Source organism: Cyanistes caeruleus, chromosome 10, assembly GCF_971803275.1.
Source record: "Cyanistes caeruleus chromosome 10, bCyaCae1.hap1.1, whole genome shotgun sequence".
Lineage (NCBI taxonomy): Eukaryota > Metazoa > Chordata > Aves > Passeriformes > Paridae > Cyanistes > Cyanistes caeruleus.
The window spans coordinates 8,900,285-8,914,464 of NC_141710.1; the positions used below are offsets into that span (position 1 = coordinate 8,900,285).

Below are 14,180 nucleotides of genomic sequence, written 5' to 3' on the forward strand. Positions count from 1 at the left end.
TGTTAGGTATCAGTTTTGACATCCAATGCAGCACATTGTCCTCCTTGTGTGCATCCCTTTGCTTGTGGCCAGAAATACTCGTTAGCTACATTCATGCTATGACCCCCTTTAAGTAAATCTGCTTAAAAATAGTTGTCAGTGATAACAAAGATGCCAATGAATGTGTAAATCATGATGCCACACATGTCTATGATTGTGAAGTTGAACACAAGTGCTGAAAAAAGCTGTGGATTTATTTATGCTCTTGGTAGTTATTGTGCATATGACATTTTTTGTTACTTCCATAGCTAGTCTTGGGGACATATGAGACATAGGGACATCAACTCCACTCAGACTAACATGACAAATGCATGCATTAAAAAGCTGTCCTTAACAAAGGCAGTTTTCCACAATTTTACTAGAAACAAAGCCTACACAGAAACCATTTAACTTTGAGATTTAATTTCTCATATCAGAAAGCCTTTCAAATTTTAATTTAATATTAAAAGAGAATGCATGGGACAAACTTATTGGTCTGATATGCTCTGATTTGAAAGGCAGGAGCTCTTACATTACTCAAAACTTCTTTTGAAAAAAACAACATTTTAAAGTATTTTTATAATTCTTTAACATATTTCTTAGCACTCTTTCTCCCTGAATCTGTCCAGACAGAATCACCAAGACTAGATGAAGTTTGTTTTGCAGACAGGGTAGTAGGAAAAGCTTTTGTGTTTTCTAACTTGTTTAATGTCTATTCCTACAGCTGTGCATTGCAGGTGCTTCTCAGAATAGCTGACCTCTGCACTATCACCAGGATGATTAGGAATGGAGTCTGTTTTACATCCATATCTCAGCCCTTTTCCTCATTTGCTGAGAACTTGACGGACTTGAAACAGTAATAATAACAATGATAGTGATAACTGAAATACTTCCAAGTATTTTGCCAGCTTCACAGAAGTTATGGCAGACCCCTTAAACAGCCTTTGTCCTCACAGAACTAGGTTTTCTTCAGCATTACTGTCATTCTGGAAGGTTCTGAAAATTTTGTTTCCTTTTCCTCATCTTCTGACACCTGACATTTTAGTCCAAGGAAGGAATATGTAGTCATGTCCCTTCTGACAGATTTCAGAGTTTGAAATTAGTTGACACTTCTGTTTCCAAAGACACTTTTCCTCCTCCACTCCATGCAGTGTGAGCTTGATCTACCCCATCACATGAGGTTCTGAGTGACATGTGTGGTACTGTAGCCGTGTTCACTCTGGTTCATCTCTGTGACAATGGTACAATACCAGAGTCCAAGTATTGCAGAGCACCTTGGATTCTCATTATTGTAATCAAGAGCTGAATATTCATAGCAAAATCTCTGGAAAGAACTGATGAATGAGTAATACTCCATCACTAGCATAAAAGATAATACCTAAATGTTACCTTTCAGTGTGAATAAATGCCTTCATGGAACATTAAGAATCTCTATGATGTTTAATTTATGACATGTATTATATTCATTCTGCTGCTTTGCATGAAGAGCAGCAATGGGCACTTTCAGACTAAAATTAAGAAGTTCCTGGAGGTTTTCAATAGACAGAACCCTTTAATCACACTGGTTTTGTGTGTTCAGAACACATGCCCGGTTTCTATGATACTGGAGTTTCACCAAAGAGTTTTATACATAGAAAGATCAGATTGTAGGGACTTTTTGTTTTGGTTGAGTTTTTTTAAAAGGTTTTAACACAGATATACTCAAGACTGGTACAATATGGTATTTAGATTAAAAGAGTTGATTTCTAAGATGTTTTGCTCTCACTAGGAGAGGCTTTGTTATCACCTATGCATTCCAAGGTAACATTTGTTTTGATGAATTTTCACAGTAATCTGGCTAATATAAGAATGTTTATATAAAAAATATGGTTTTTTATATAAAAAATTGATGAGAACCTTTAAAGATCAGCAGAACAGATGGAAGTCAAAGTTCATTACCTGCACTATTGATTGATACAAATATTAGACAAGCTTTATCACTGAATATGAAACAATTACTGTTGTTCTAAAAATAATTCCCAGCAAATTTAGTACATATTGCTCAGAGAATCCCGTGAAACTCTGATTCTACTAGTCTTGTTTTTTGTGGGCCATTGGTTATGTTTTCACCTGTGCAACAGTTCTCATTCTAGTAGCAAACTTTGAATTCAAGGTATTGTAAGTCTGCCTTTTTCCAATTTCAGGTGAGAGATTCCATAGGATACAAGATTGATGTTTTCTTTTGGATGTCTTTGAAAGCTCAGGTGCAAGAACAGGCAGGTTTTATTTTCAGTCACTGGTGTCGACATTGTACCCAAATGTTTGTATATGCATGTGTCTCACACACTTGCATGTACTTGTGGTGTTTGCAGGCTGAACAACAGCCTTTTCCAGGAACTATGGAAAATAATGATGAAAAACCTTATTGTTTCTTCATCAGCTACCATGGAATCTCTATAAAGGAGCTGCCACAAAATTGTTCCCAGCTCATTTTTTTTTTATGGCTGTGCAGAATAATTCAGACAATAATGTTTATTGTCTGATTCTGTGGCTACTTTGAAAAGGAATTTGCTACATTTTCTAGACAGCCAGGAACAGCCTTATCACTCGTTTTTATTAAACATGTTTACTTTTGATAGTGATCCTGTTTATACAAACAAAAGCAGTAACTGATAGTAACTTTGATACTGTTTTTCATCATGGTGAAATCAAAATTTTGAATCTATCCCATCATAATATCTTCTATAACATTAGATTGGTTTGAATGTGTCTGACATTACTGCAGAAGGGGCAGAAGAAATTTGGTCATGAGCTTGAAGGACCTTTTCCTCCTGTAGCACAAATAGCAGCAGTAACACCCACACTGTGCACTTTTCCTACAAGTGCTCTTGCTTCCATAGTTGTGGGAATGTGAGAATCTTCCCTGAAGCTGCAGTGGAGCGTATTGGCCCTGTCTCGATGTGCAACAAGAGTGGCAACACTTGGGTTTGTTTCGTTCATCCCAGCCTACCTTGGCTCTACCTGAAGGAGCCCTCTCCAGCCTGAAGACATCCTTCTCCTCAACTTGACTTTAGCTTTGTTGCTGTTTCCACACTTTGTGTCCCTTCTTGTGCTTTAATATTCCATTTTTTACTCTTCTGGCTGCCTCTCATATGCACCCACTGAACGCCTTCCACCCAGTGAATTTCTCCTCCGTGACAGATTTCTAAAAAGTCTTTTTTTTTAAAATGAGGGTTGTTTTTTCTTCAGAGTTTTCAAACTCTGGTAGGAACAGCAAACAAATGGAGCTGTGCCCCATGCATTACACATTGGAAGTGAGAAGTGAACTGAAAAGGGTAATTTAAAATAACATTTCAGCATGGAAGGCATATCTAATCTTGATCCTTAAAGGCTCTTTATTGAGAAAATGCAGGAGTGTAATTAATTGATTTGTTTTCAGTGTCCAATCTCACAGAAAAAGGAAGTAATAAAACAGTATAATTGGCTGATGTAACCAGCCTCAAGCAGTGTTTTTTGATATGATCACTGCATGTCTACAGGAAAGGTTTAAAGATCTGCTGCAGTGCAAATAAAAATGAGTATACATAAGTGAACTGCATTTTGAAAGTTAATTTTTTTGTTAAAATTCTGCTTAGTAATATGGAGTACTACATTATATAAAAATACACATGAATGTTGCTATATATAATTTAATTATAAAATTTAATTATAAAATTTATTTTAAAAATTAATTAAAAATTTAATTTATGTCTGCATAATATACACAGGTGTAATGAAAACACAGGCTCTATATATTTGTATGTACATACAAACATGTGCACACAGATACCAGTTAAAACTCAGAATAGCATTTCCAAAATGCTATTATTCATGGCTATAATTCTGCTGCTGCCAGAGCCAAAGGAAAATTTACCTCTGATGTGAGAATACTTGCAGGGGACCCACCTCTTGTACCCTCTCAATTTGTTTAGTGTTTTCCTTCCAAGTGTCTTGGAAAGAAGATATCCTTCTTGCTGCTGCCTTCTAAGCCCTTGCAGTGAGCTCAGCAATTTCTAAAGGTGCAGCTTGTATGGAAAATTTTTCTCAGGAGAAAAGCAATTACAGTAACTCTTACTGGGATTGCAGTCCAGCTGGTCTCTCTCATAAATCTAGTTTTCTGTCAGGTACACTGGTGGCTCTTCATTGTAAATTTGAACTTTTGCTAGTATTATTAAGGAGAGTTTGGATTAAAGGGATTTTGCACTTTTTCTGGTTTTACACAGAGCTGGTTTCCTTTTATTTCCTACCTTAGTGAATAATGTGCTTAACCTGAACTTTGAAATTGTGTCCTCTGCAGTAACCATGGCATGTCCTTCCTTATAGCCAGATCTTATTCCCAGAGCTTTTCATCCATGCCTACCAAAGGAAGAAATATCATTAATGAGCCCCAGTCAGACCTAACAAGTCTAAAGGGACTGACAGATGAGTTCTGGTGGGTTGACCTGTGGGCAGGTTGAGATGCTCCTGCTCTGGGCCATGGGCTCCCTCTGACATGACAGCCCAGCGCTGACACAGCACAGAGCAGCGTTTTGGGGACATGTCCTCGGGCCACGGGTGCTGCTGCACACTGTGACAGGAGCTGTGGTGGAGCATGGGGAGGCAGCATCCTGCAGCACAGGCCCCATGCAGGGAGATTGGGCCATGGCTCTTGCAAGGAGCTCCCTCAGCCCCTTGTTGCTGTGGCCTGCAGTGCTGCTGCAGTGCTGCTGCAGTGCTGCTGCTGTGCTGCTGCAGCGCTGCATGTGGGCCTGGCAACAGCAGAGCAGCACAAGGTTGTGCTGCCTCCTCAGCTCCAGCTCCAGGGCATCCTCCATCCTCCCAGGGCACAGGGTCCCCAGCCAGGTGCCCAGTTTGAGCTGCAGTGGGTCATCGTGCCTGAGAGGCCGCAGTGCTTGCATATTGTGCACTGCATATTTTACAGCTCATTTTCCTCTTTGCTACAGCCTGCACTGTGTTTTGAGCACAGCGTTTTTCCCTGTGGGAAGCTGCAGCTTGGTTCATATTAGCTATATAGGTATAATGTGAGCTGGTATAGGTAAAATGTGAGCCACGTGTAGAACAATGTGTTTTCCTTCACATACCTTTGTCTGATTCTTGATCTCAGTGCTGCCTTACCCATAATTGTTTGTATGCTGCACTGTATCCCTTGCAGTCTGTGAGGCTTGAGTGAATCTGTGCACATCGGGAAAAGTGATGGCACTGATGAAGGGAAAAGTCAAAGCCAGAAAAGTCAGAAATCACAGGCCTTGTCAGCAGAGTGAGGTGGAGTTGGCTTTCAACCATGCCTGAATCCGGAGATGTGTGTGCCCTGTGTGTTCAGGTGGCATGGGGATGCATGTGGTGCCTTCAGCAGCGTTAGAGCCATGCAGCTCCTAATGGAACCTTGGCATGTCTTCCCCTTGCTCAGCCCTTCCCCTTGCTCAGCCCTTCCCCTTGCTCAGCCCTTCCCCTCACTTCACCCCCCAGGGATCAGCAGGGTGGAGAGTAGCACTGGCCTAACTCTGTTGGGACTCTGCCCAGCAGCTTGTTCCCACTGACCTGCATTCAAGCAGGCAGGACATGACAAAGATTTTGGTCAGTTCTCTAGTATTTAATACCCTAGAGGCTTTCAAAGGCCTTGATTTTAGGGTGGGAGTTGGTGGTGGGAGTAGGTTTTCAGTGCTTTGGGATTTGGTTTTCTCTGCTTTTGCCGAGATTTCAGTTTGCCCCTCCCTGCAGCAAGCCAGTTTTCAGATTGCAGCTTCCAGAGCTGGTTTACTTCCCTGTATCAACTCCTGCAGCCCTTCATCTTTCCAGGTCTGTTTCTTCATCCTTCAGATAAACAAGGGCAAAGAGAAAGGAGGGAACGAACATAGCAATTCTTAGAGCTGTTATAATAGCTTTCTGTGCAGAGCAATGAACACAGTGTGATTTTTGGAGGGATTTATAAACAAGTTTTGAAGCCACAGAGGGAATATATTCTTACCCTCAAGGCACATATGCATACTCATTAACGTTAATGGAAGCTGCAAGCATTGAACAAAAAATAGAACAGGCAGTGGTAAAAGACACGAAGCTCTGTTACCCACTTGGGAGTCACACAGTGCCCAGGACTTGGCTGTTGGTGCTTCAGCTGTGTTCTGCTAGTCTGTCCTGTGTACTTAGTGACTTTTTTTTTAATTCTTCTTAATTTAACAAAACTACTTTATATATTCCTCCTTGCTCTTTTCATGATAGGATGTTGCTCATTTGCTGAGACTCTGCATCTGGGTTACAAAAGCCCAAAATTAACTGTGCAGCTCCCCTGAAATACAGCTATTGCTCTGCTCTCAAGGGTGATGGAAGCTGTGATATTCTTGATAATGGAAAAGCCTTAATAATGTGTGTTCAGGGAATGTTTTGCTGATTTACCAGATTAACTGCAAATGCAGCCCAGTCCAGGAGGAGCTGCCTGCCTTCAACTGAGGCCAGCAAGCTCTGCTAAACATTTGTGACTCCTGCTGTGAGCATGTAGGCTTTTCTGCACTCAGTGCAGAGCCCCAGTGCTCCAGGGCTCAGGAGAGTTTATAAGCCTGGTCACAGCCCCAGGTCCAAACTGCTGGTGAATTCACATCATTCTGCCCTGGAACTAGCTGGGCCATCTCAGGCCTAAGGGCAGTGTTGGGCATAACACAGACATATTATATGGGAGATTTTCTCAGGCTGCTGTCCTCTGACTGTACAGGTCACTGTAGTCCCTGGACATGCCAACAAGGCAAGGAAATGTGAGCAATTTATTCATGCAGTTACCTAGGATCTAGGACAGAGTATTAGTACAGGTTTCACATCATATGAAGGTCACTAGGCTGCTTTAGAGCCAACCCACTCCTGGAAGTACTTCAGATGTGCTCTTTGAGGTGTCTGAATCAATAATCTCTGCCAGAAAGACCAGAAGGAAGAGGGAGTCTGAAAAAAGCTAAAGAGTGGGTGGTCTTGTTCATTCTGCATGGTTAATTTGCAGCCTCAATAGAAAGACCCTGTGTTACTGTAAGGTCATGATATCAATAAACCTATTCATTGTCAGCAGGTCACAGTAAGTCATCATATTTGTGACTTTATTTCATTTTTTGTTTTGTTTATACCTCAGGGGACCATAATACTGAAATATTATGAACTGAAATACTATGAAATACTAGATTCTTGCATTATTTTGCTTCACTGAATGGCTCTGAAGTCAAGGCCAGGAGAGGAGGGGAGGAGAAATCCAGGTTAATTCTCTTGCCTTATTTTGACAGCACATCACAAATTGTTAAGTAAAATGAAATGCCTCTGAAACTGCAAAAATAACAATCTGAGAATACTCCTACTACACTTCTGTTTTACATACTGTCTTTGGCATGCTTTTCTGTTTAAGGCATTGTGGACAAATGAGTAAGGGCTTGAGAGATCAGACTGAAATCCTAAAGCCCCTATTTATTCTCAGATCTGGTCTGTAATAAGAGATGTCTGGAAAATTAATTTGGAAGAAAAACAGCCCACAAAACAGCTGCACTTCTTGTAATACGTTGGATTTCCACCTCTTTGTCTTACCTTATTTTTAAGTAGTATCCTAATTCTCCTCTCACTTTAACAACCAAATGAGACAAATCCTCATGGACTGAAGCACGACTGAGCTCTCAAAACATTTTGTACCCCCTGCACTCACATTGGCTTTACTGGGAATGCACAGCGCTTACAGAATCACATCCCAAGAGATTCAAGTCTAGCTCCAGGTGAGATCCTGCCATGGCCAGCCTCTGTGTCATTGGTAGTTTCTTTCTAATGACTCAATATAGTAGTCTTGGTTGGTGCACTGGTTTGCTGCTTTCATCCCTTCCACTTGGCTTAATGCTGGCTGGCATCAGGCAACATAAGCCTGACATGCTGCAACTGTGCTTGGCACTTCGTGCTTTTCCGTCCACCCGTGTGCAAACACTGCTGTGCTGGGGTAACGTGCACGGCACTGACAGCTCCACAGAGCACAGCTTCCTTCTTCAGTGCCATCAGCTTGCCTGGAGGTCACAGTGTACCAGCCTGGGCTTTTCACAGATGCAAGAGGGGAAAATATAAAACAATGCACGCATAATTTTGGTGTTGATTTTAGTGGCCATAACTTTAAACCTCTGGTGTGTCAAATGAGAAGCACATATTCCAAAGTCTGATGTGGTTTATACTGGCTGCTATTTCAGGGTGGGGAAAGGCTTAGAAGTGGACAGTAAAAAGCTGGAGCATGGTGTCCTTTATATCAGCAAGGGCTTAATATCCATTTCCAGTACAGTGGTATAATATTTGCCATGGCTCCCATAATTTCTCTGAGATAATCATATATAATACTACACCTTCAAATTCACAGCCCTCTTGCATGTAATGATTGAAGAATTATAGCTCCCCTTATGCTTAGTGGTAAAACCAATACTACAAGTACAGGTCTCTGAGCATAAACATGCCTGGAAAAAACAGCAGTATTACCTTTAGGTGGTTGGCCCTAATGGTGCTTTGTGGGATTAAGGAGATTGCTGACATTCTCCCCTCCATGGATGATGCAAATGGAGCTCTCTCCTATTTCCTCTTGGTAAAATACCAAAGGATGGACTGGCTATTAAACCTTGCCTTAGAATCACTGGTGTGATGCCAGAAGTCTCAGTTTAAATGGGGTTAGGGTTTTGCTTATGACAATGAAGGTCCCTTAATATTTGAATTTTGATGAATAAAATAGTAAGTAACCTTTTGATTAAAATTTTTTAAAATCCACAACCAAAAAAGAAAACATACCAAAATGTGCCAAGCACAAACTTGCAGCTTTAGGACTAGTGTGGATGCAAAAGCTTGATAATATGTCTACTGATTTTCTTAATTATGAGTGTTTGCAAGCAAAGGCATGAAAACTCAAAATGTTCTATGAGTCTGAATTTGTTATTTTTGGTTAGAGGTGAAATAATTTTTACTGGTGGTGTGGCCAAGTATCTGTAGTGACTCACTTCCATATGATCCCAGCTCTGCAAATGTGTGCTTGCATGTCAGTAAGTGTTAAGCCAAATGGAGATTTCTCTAAAATAATACTAAGCAGTTACTCCTAGGGGTGTAAATGGAGGTACAGCCACTGGCTCAGATGACCTTGAGCATTTCACTTGTCCCTCAGTGCCATAGATTCCTCCTTTCCTCTAGAGATAGTGACAAAAGCTTTGTTTAGTGAGGTAATTTGCAATCAGCTTATGATGTTTCTGCTTACGTTGAAAACTTGAGCTGATTGGACATTGCTTTTGTGAGCAGCACTATAGAAAAAGGCTTTTGAATGGAGAAGGGAATATGTGAAAAACACTTTCCTTGCTAATGTGAAATTCCACACACCTAGCAGGGTTTCATTTGTGAGCTCAGAGCAGTCACTGTGGAAGCCGAGACTGCAAGCAACGACTCAGTGTTGGAACTGCTCAAGTTCCATTTCTCAGCTTCATATTGGTATCACTGATACTGCAGAGTGTGAGTAAGGATGGCAAAATCTGAGCTGCCATTATGGTGCAGCTCTGAAATGCTGAATGCCATGGATTTACAGAACAGACAATCCTAGGACGTGTGGTAACAACCCCACAGAGCTCAGGCTGCTCTGAGCTGTGCTCTGCCATAGACTGTGCCTTCGTGGGGATGAATTCCTGCAAAGAGATTCACTTCTGAAAAGCAACAAAATTAAACACGTAAACACTAAGTTATAAAAATAATCTCTGCTTTTCTCTTCCTTTTTCTGCTCCATCTTTGCCTTGTCATCCTCCATCTTGCTTCTAGGGTGGAACAAATGAGGTCAAGCCTGACATTTGAAGCAGGAGATGCTTCTCCTAAAGCTTGTTTGAAACTGCACAAAACACTGTCAAAATGACACTGTCCACTGCAGTCATACCAGAATTTATGGGGATTAGGCACAGCTGCTTGACCCTTGTAGATCAACACTATTACAGGCTCTATTAGTTTCACTACAGTATCTGCAAATAAATGCAGGATGAAATGATAGATGCCAGGCACACAGAGGAGCTCTGAGTGTGAGGCAGCTGATAAAAGTGTGGCCCGTCTGTAATTTTGTCAACACGTTATTTAGAGTTGAGTAGAGAGGAGTCACCCCTATGGAGATGGAAGTAAAATGGGAGGCATTTTTCCTAAAGCTGATTACAGTGAGTCTTTCATACCACTCAGCCTCTGACCATAGTGCTGTTGCTGTTACATTTCCAGGCACTGCTGCCTGCCTATGAGCTGCTCTGGCAGTGTTCTGTCCACTTCAGCTGTCATCATATTCACCCAAAAATGTTCAGTGACAACTTACAGGAACTGCTTCTTCAGGGTCACGCTATGGCCTTTTGGTAAAGGAAAGAGTGCCCCTTTCACTGAACCCTTGCTCATTGTGGCTCATTTGCTTTCTGATGCTCCTGCTGTGGTGACTCATCTGACCCTGGCCATGGACTTTGTGCTTTGTTTTGAAATGCGAGCTCAGTGGTGGCGGAAGGACCTGCTGGACCTGTCAGTCAGTGGCAGCTTTGTACAACTGCCTCAGGAATGTACAGAGCCCACTGAACTTCTGGGGGAAGTGTTCAGGATGAAATCTGTTGGTTCCTTGTCGCTGGTGGAGGCACCAAGGAAGCGCAGGAGCCTCCGTGGGGCTGCCGTGCCTGTGGAACAGCTGGACACAGCACAGCCCATGTTGAAGTCCCCACGAGCTCAGTATTCTGCACAATACCACCTTGGTAGGCCTGCTAGTTTGATTTAATAGGCTGCAATTATTTTAGAAGCTCGACAAACAGATTGTTACTTATATAAGCAAATAATGCATTTGACCTACTTATGTTAGCTGTAAATAAAAGATAGGCATTGCTGTGGATCTGAAAAATGAGGAGTCTCATATCTCTGGATAAATTATTCAAGTCTTTGCATATAGTAATTGCCAGTGTTCTAGTCTGGTTGTTTGTGAACCAAAGCAACAAATCAAGCGAGCAAATACAGACTATTTTTCTAGATAAATAAAGTAGGTGAGTTAAACTTACTGTTTCATTTAGCATTTGCTCTTGCTCTGGCTTGATTTCCTTCTTTACCATTTCTCCAGTAAACAATGTTGGTGTCCACTCTTTGGGTGCATGTCCTGGTTTTAGAAATCCCCCAGAGGCAGGAAGTCTTGCAGAGATTTGTTTCATTCAGTGTCTGTGATCACTGGGTCAGAGAGCCTGTGTGCTGTACCTTCTCCAAGAAGTTCAGGCAAGTTCAGCAAATGATTTCCCACATTGTTGCCCTGGGCTGCCAGAGGCAGTAATCGATAGCAGTGTTGTTCCTGTGAAGGCAGGAGCTGCATTCAGACTGGAGCCTGCCTCTGTTTACAGGAGCATGGACAGATGATACCACCGAGGCCTCCAGTGCCTTGGGCAGCAGGGAACAGGAGGAAGCAGCTCAGCCCTCAAAGGCTCACTGCTCTTGTGGTGTCCCCTACACACCAAGCTCATGTGATGTAGGTGTCTAAGGCATGTCTTGATGGGACTTAGCTCTTCACACACCACCAGAAGCTTCCTTTTCTGGACAGAGGAGAGATCTTTTCTTTCTACAGGCCAACAGAAATGCTGCTGCACTTGCAGCCATCCCATGGCACAGCCTGTAGAAACTCAGAGCATCACCATCTTCTGTGTTATAGGGAAACTGCAGAGTGACAGCTCCATGACAACTGCACAGCAACAAAAACGCTGATTTTGGGGGGTGGGGAAGGCTGGTGTCACCCATTGTTCTGCATGTGAAGTACAGTCAGTTTGTGGGGAGCTAAAATAGAGCACTAGCAGCTAATTCACAGTAAACCAGCAAACTCTTCAGGTTCCATTTTCACAATGTCAAGACTCCATAAATGGTGCTATAAACTGGAAGGGCTTTACTGATGTTTCTGCTCTGTGGCTGTTTTACTGTACTCTGCTGTGAAAAAGCTTAACCTCAATAATCCAGCTCTTCATAGGTTCCTGCATGAGAGACACCAACAAACAAGCACATAGACTTTGTAAATTAATTTGTCTTCATGCATGATTCAGTAATTCTGTTTGCACATTCTTCACTAATGATGCTTGTGATAGAGAAATTTCCATAGCAATTGCCTTTCTCTAGAATTCCTTCAGAGTATATAGAGCTACAGAAATTTTTATTGTCACTGTAAAACTGGTTGCAAAACCTGTTTTGCATATTGCAGACTTCAGAATGAACCAGAACTTCGAAAATACTCATTACATGTGTGGGCAGCATGAGGATCTTTCCCCAGTAATCCTCCCACTTCTCTGTCCTCAGAGCCTCTTCCACTGGAACATCTCTAACTTAAACCCATGTAATGCCAGAGATCTGGCCCCTTTTGTATGGTCATATTCCTTCAAGAATATTTTTTCTTGATGGGTACCCAGCAAATAACTAAACGAAGTTACTGTGAGATTTTCATTTGCCTCCATTTGAACTCAGCATATCAGTTTTCCTGTAAAAGGAGGATGATTGAAATTGACTATTCTTTCCTTAATTATCCAAAGTCTTGCTTTTTCTTGCCTTACCAGGCCTGTGCCAACTGACAATAACTTTTAGCCTCGGTGAATAGCACACAACAGCTTGATTGCAAATAATTTGTAATTATTTCCCAAATACCCCCCTTTTTTTTTTTTTCCTTTGCCTACTCAGTGTTATCTGGAAAAATCAGGGATGTCAATTACTCATTCTTTAAAAAGACAAGGATGTGAAGTTCAAATTATAGGAGAGCACAAGGCTGGGCATTCAGGAGGAGACATTCGTTTTTGTAATGTTTTGTAAGTTTTTGGAGACCTTTGCACTGTAGGAAAGGGTAGTTGGCCAGGTGGAGATAGAGAAGTGAGGGCTGTGGAGAAGAAAACCTGGAAGTCAGTGTACTCTGGAATATGGCAATTTGGCTAGGGACTCTCTGCACCATGCTGATACTACAGAGGTTTTGACATATCCTGGGACCTTTGGGGCTGCCCTTGTCAGCCCCTGCTGTGCTGGCAGGAGGCTCTGGCAGCAAGGCACTGGTGCCCCAGGCTGGCTTTTGTGAGCCCCAGGAAGTTGTGGCAACCTTGGCATATGCAGGGTGTAAAGGGCTGTGGTGTTGGGGCTGGGAGTTCAGCTCAGTTTTGTGGCCCAGATACACAGCCCTGAGCTGAACCTGGGAGCAGAATCTCCAGCCATGGGACAGTGGCTCTCCAGTCAGCTGCAGTGCTTGGGCTGCTGGAGCAATGCAGAGATGGATTTAACTGCAGGCCCTGGTTCTGCTCTCTGTTGCACTGATATTTAATTCTGGAGTATCAATCCCAGAGCCACGAGCTCTCCACCACTTTGAATTACAGCAGAAATCAATCACCTTAAAAGCCAAAAGAAATCATAGCCAAAATAAAGGGACCTGGATACTTTTGAGGAAGTATCTTTAATCATAGCCCTGAGACATACAAGTAGCGCGTCAGTATTATTTTATGACACTGACTTTTAGTCCTTTCATTTTCAGTATAGTTTTGTCCTCTTTAAATGCCCAAATAATTTCCGCTAAGAGCTAATAGATTCAGGAGGGGGAAGAAATATGTACTGCTTGAAACCATTGTGCTGAAACCACAGTTTGAATTGCCTGTTTGAATTAATCAGATGGTCCTTTTATTCCTCCCATGTGCTTCCCTTTTTTTAGAGCATCTTTTAGGAAAGGAGGAGGTAACCTGCAGGGAAAGGCCTTGTGTCCATTGGGACAATGTTATTTTGAGGGCCAGATTTTTTTCTTGAGAGAAATACATTCTCTGATGTTACTTCAAACTATTGATGATGTTTCAATAATTGCTTGCTAAGATGCATCTTTGTGTGTGTATATTTTATGGCTGTTCACAGTACAGGAACTTTTGCCTTCAGATATTTCTTGGAGAAAAAAAGATGAATGTTCAACACTGCATGTCTCAAATAACTACATTTAATTTTTATTTTTTTTTTTGTTTTCTACTGTTGCTTTCCTATGATAGGAAGCCCTGTGCAAGTTTTGATAGAAATAAATAAATTAAAATAAGACCCTTGTGTTAAATACCTTAGAGCCTAACATGGCAAAAGAGAAATATTAAAAGGTGACATTAGGAAGTAAAATGATAGGTGAGGCCCTGTGGCCTGTAACTCAGGTCTCC

At 41.8% G+C, this 14,180-nt stretch overlaps 1 protein-coding gene across 3 annotated transcripts in view; it reads left to right on the forward strand.

Moving 5' to 3' along the window:
• The window catches only part of NYAP2 (neuronal tyrosine-phosphorylated phosphoinositide-3-kinase adaptor 2), a 132,698-nt gene that overhangs the window by 61,204 nt on the left and 57,314 nt on the right, over positions 1 to 14,180 (forward strand). The window lies entirely within an intron of this gene.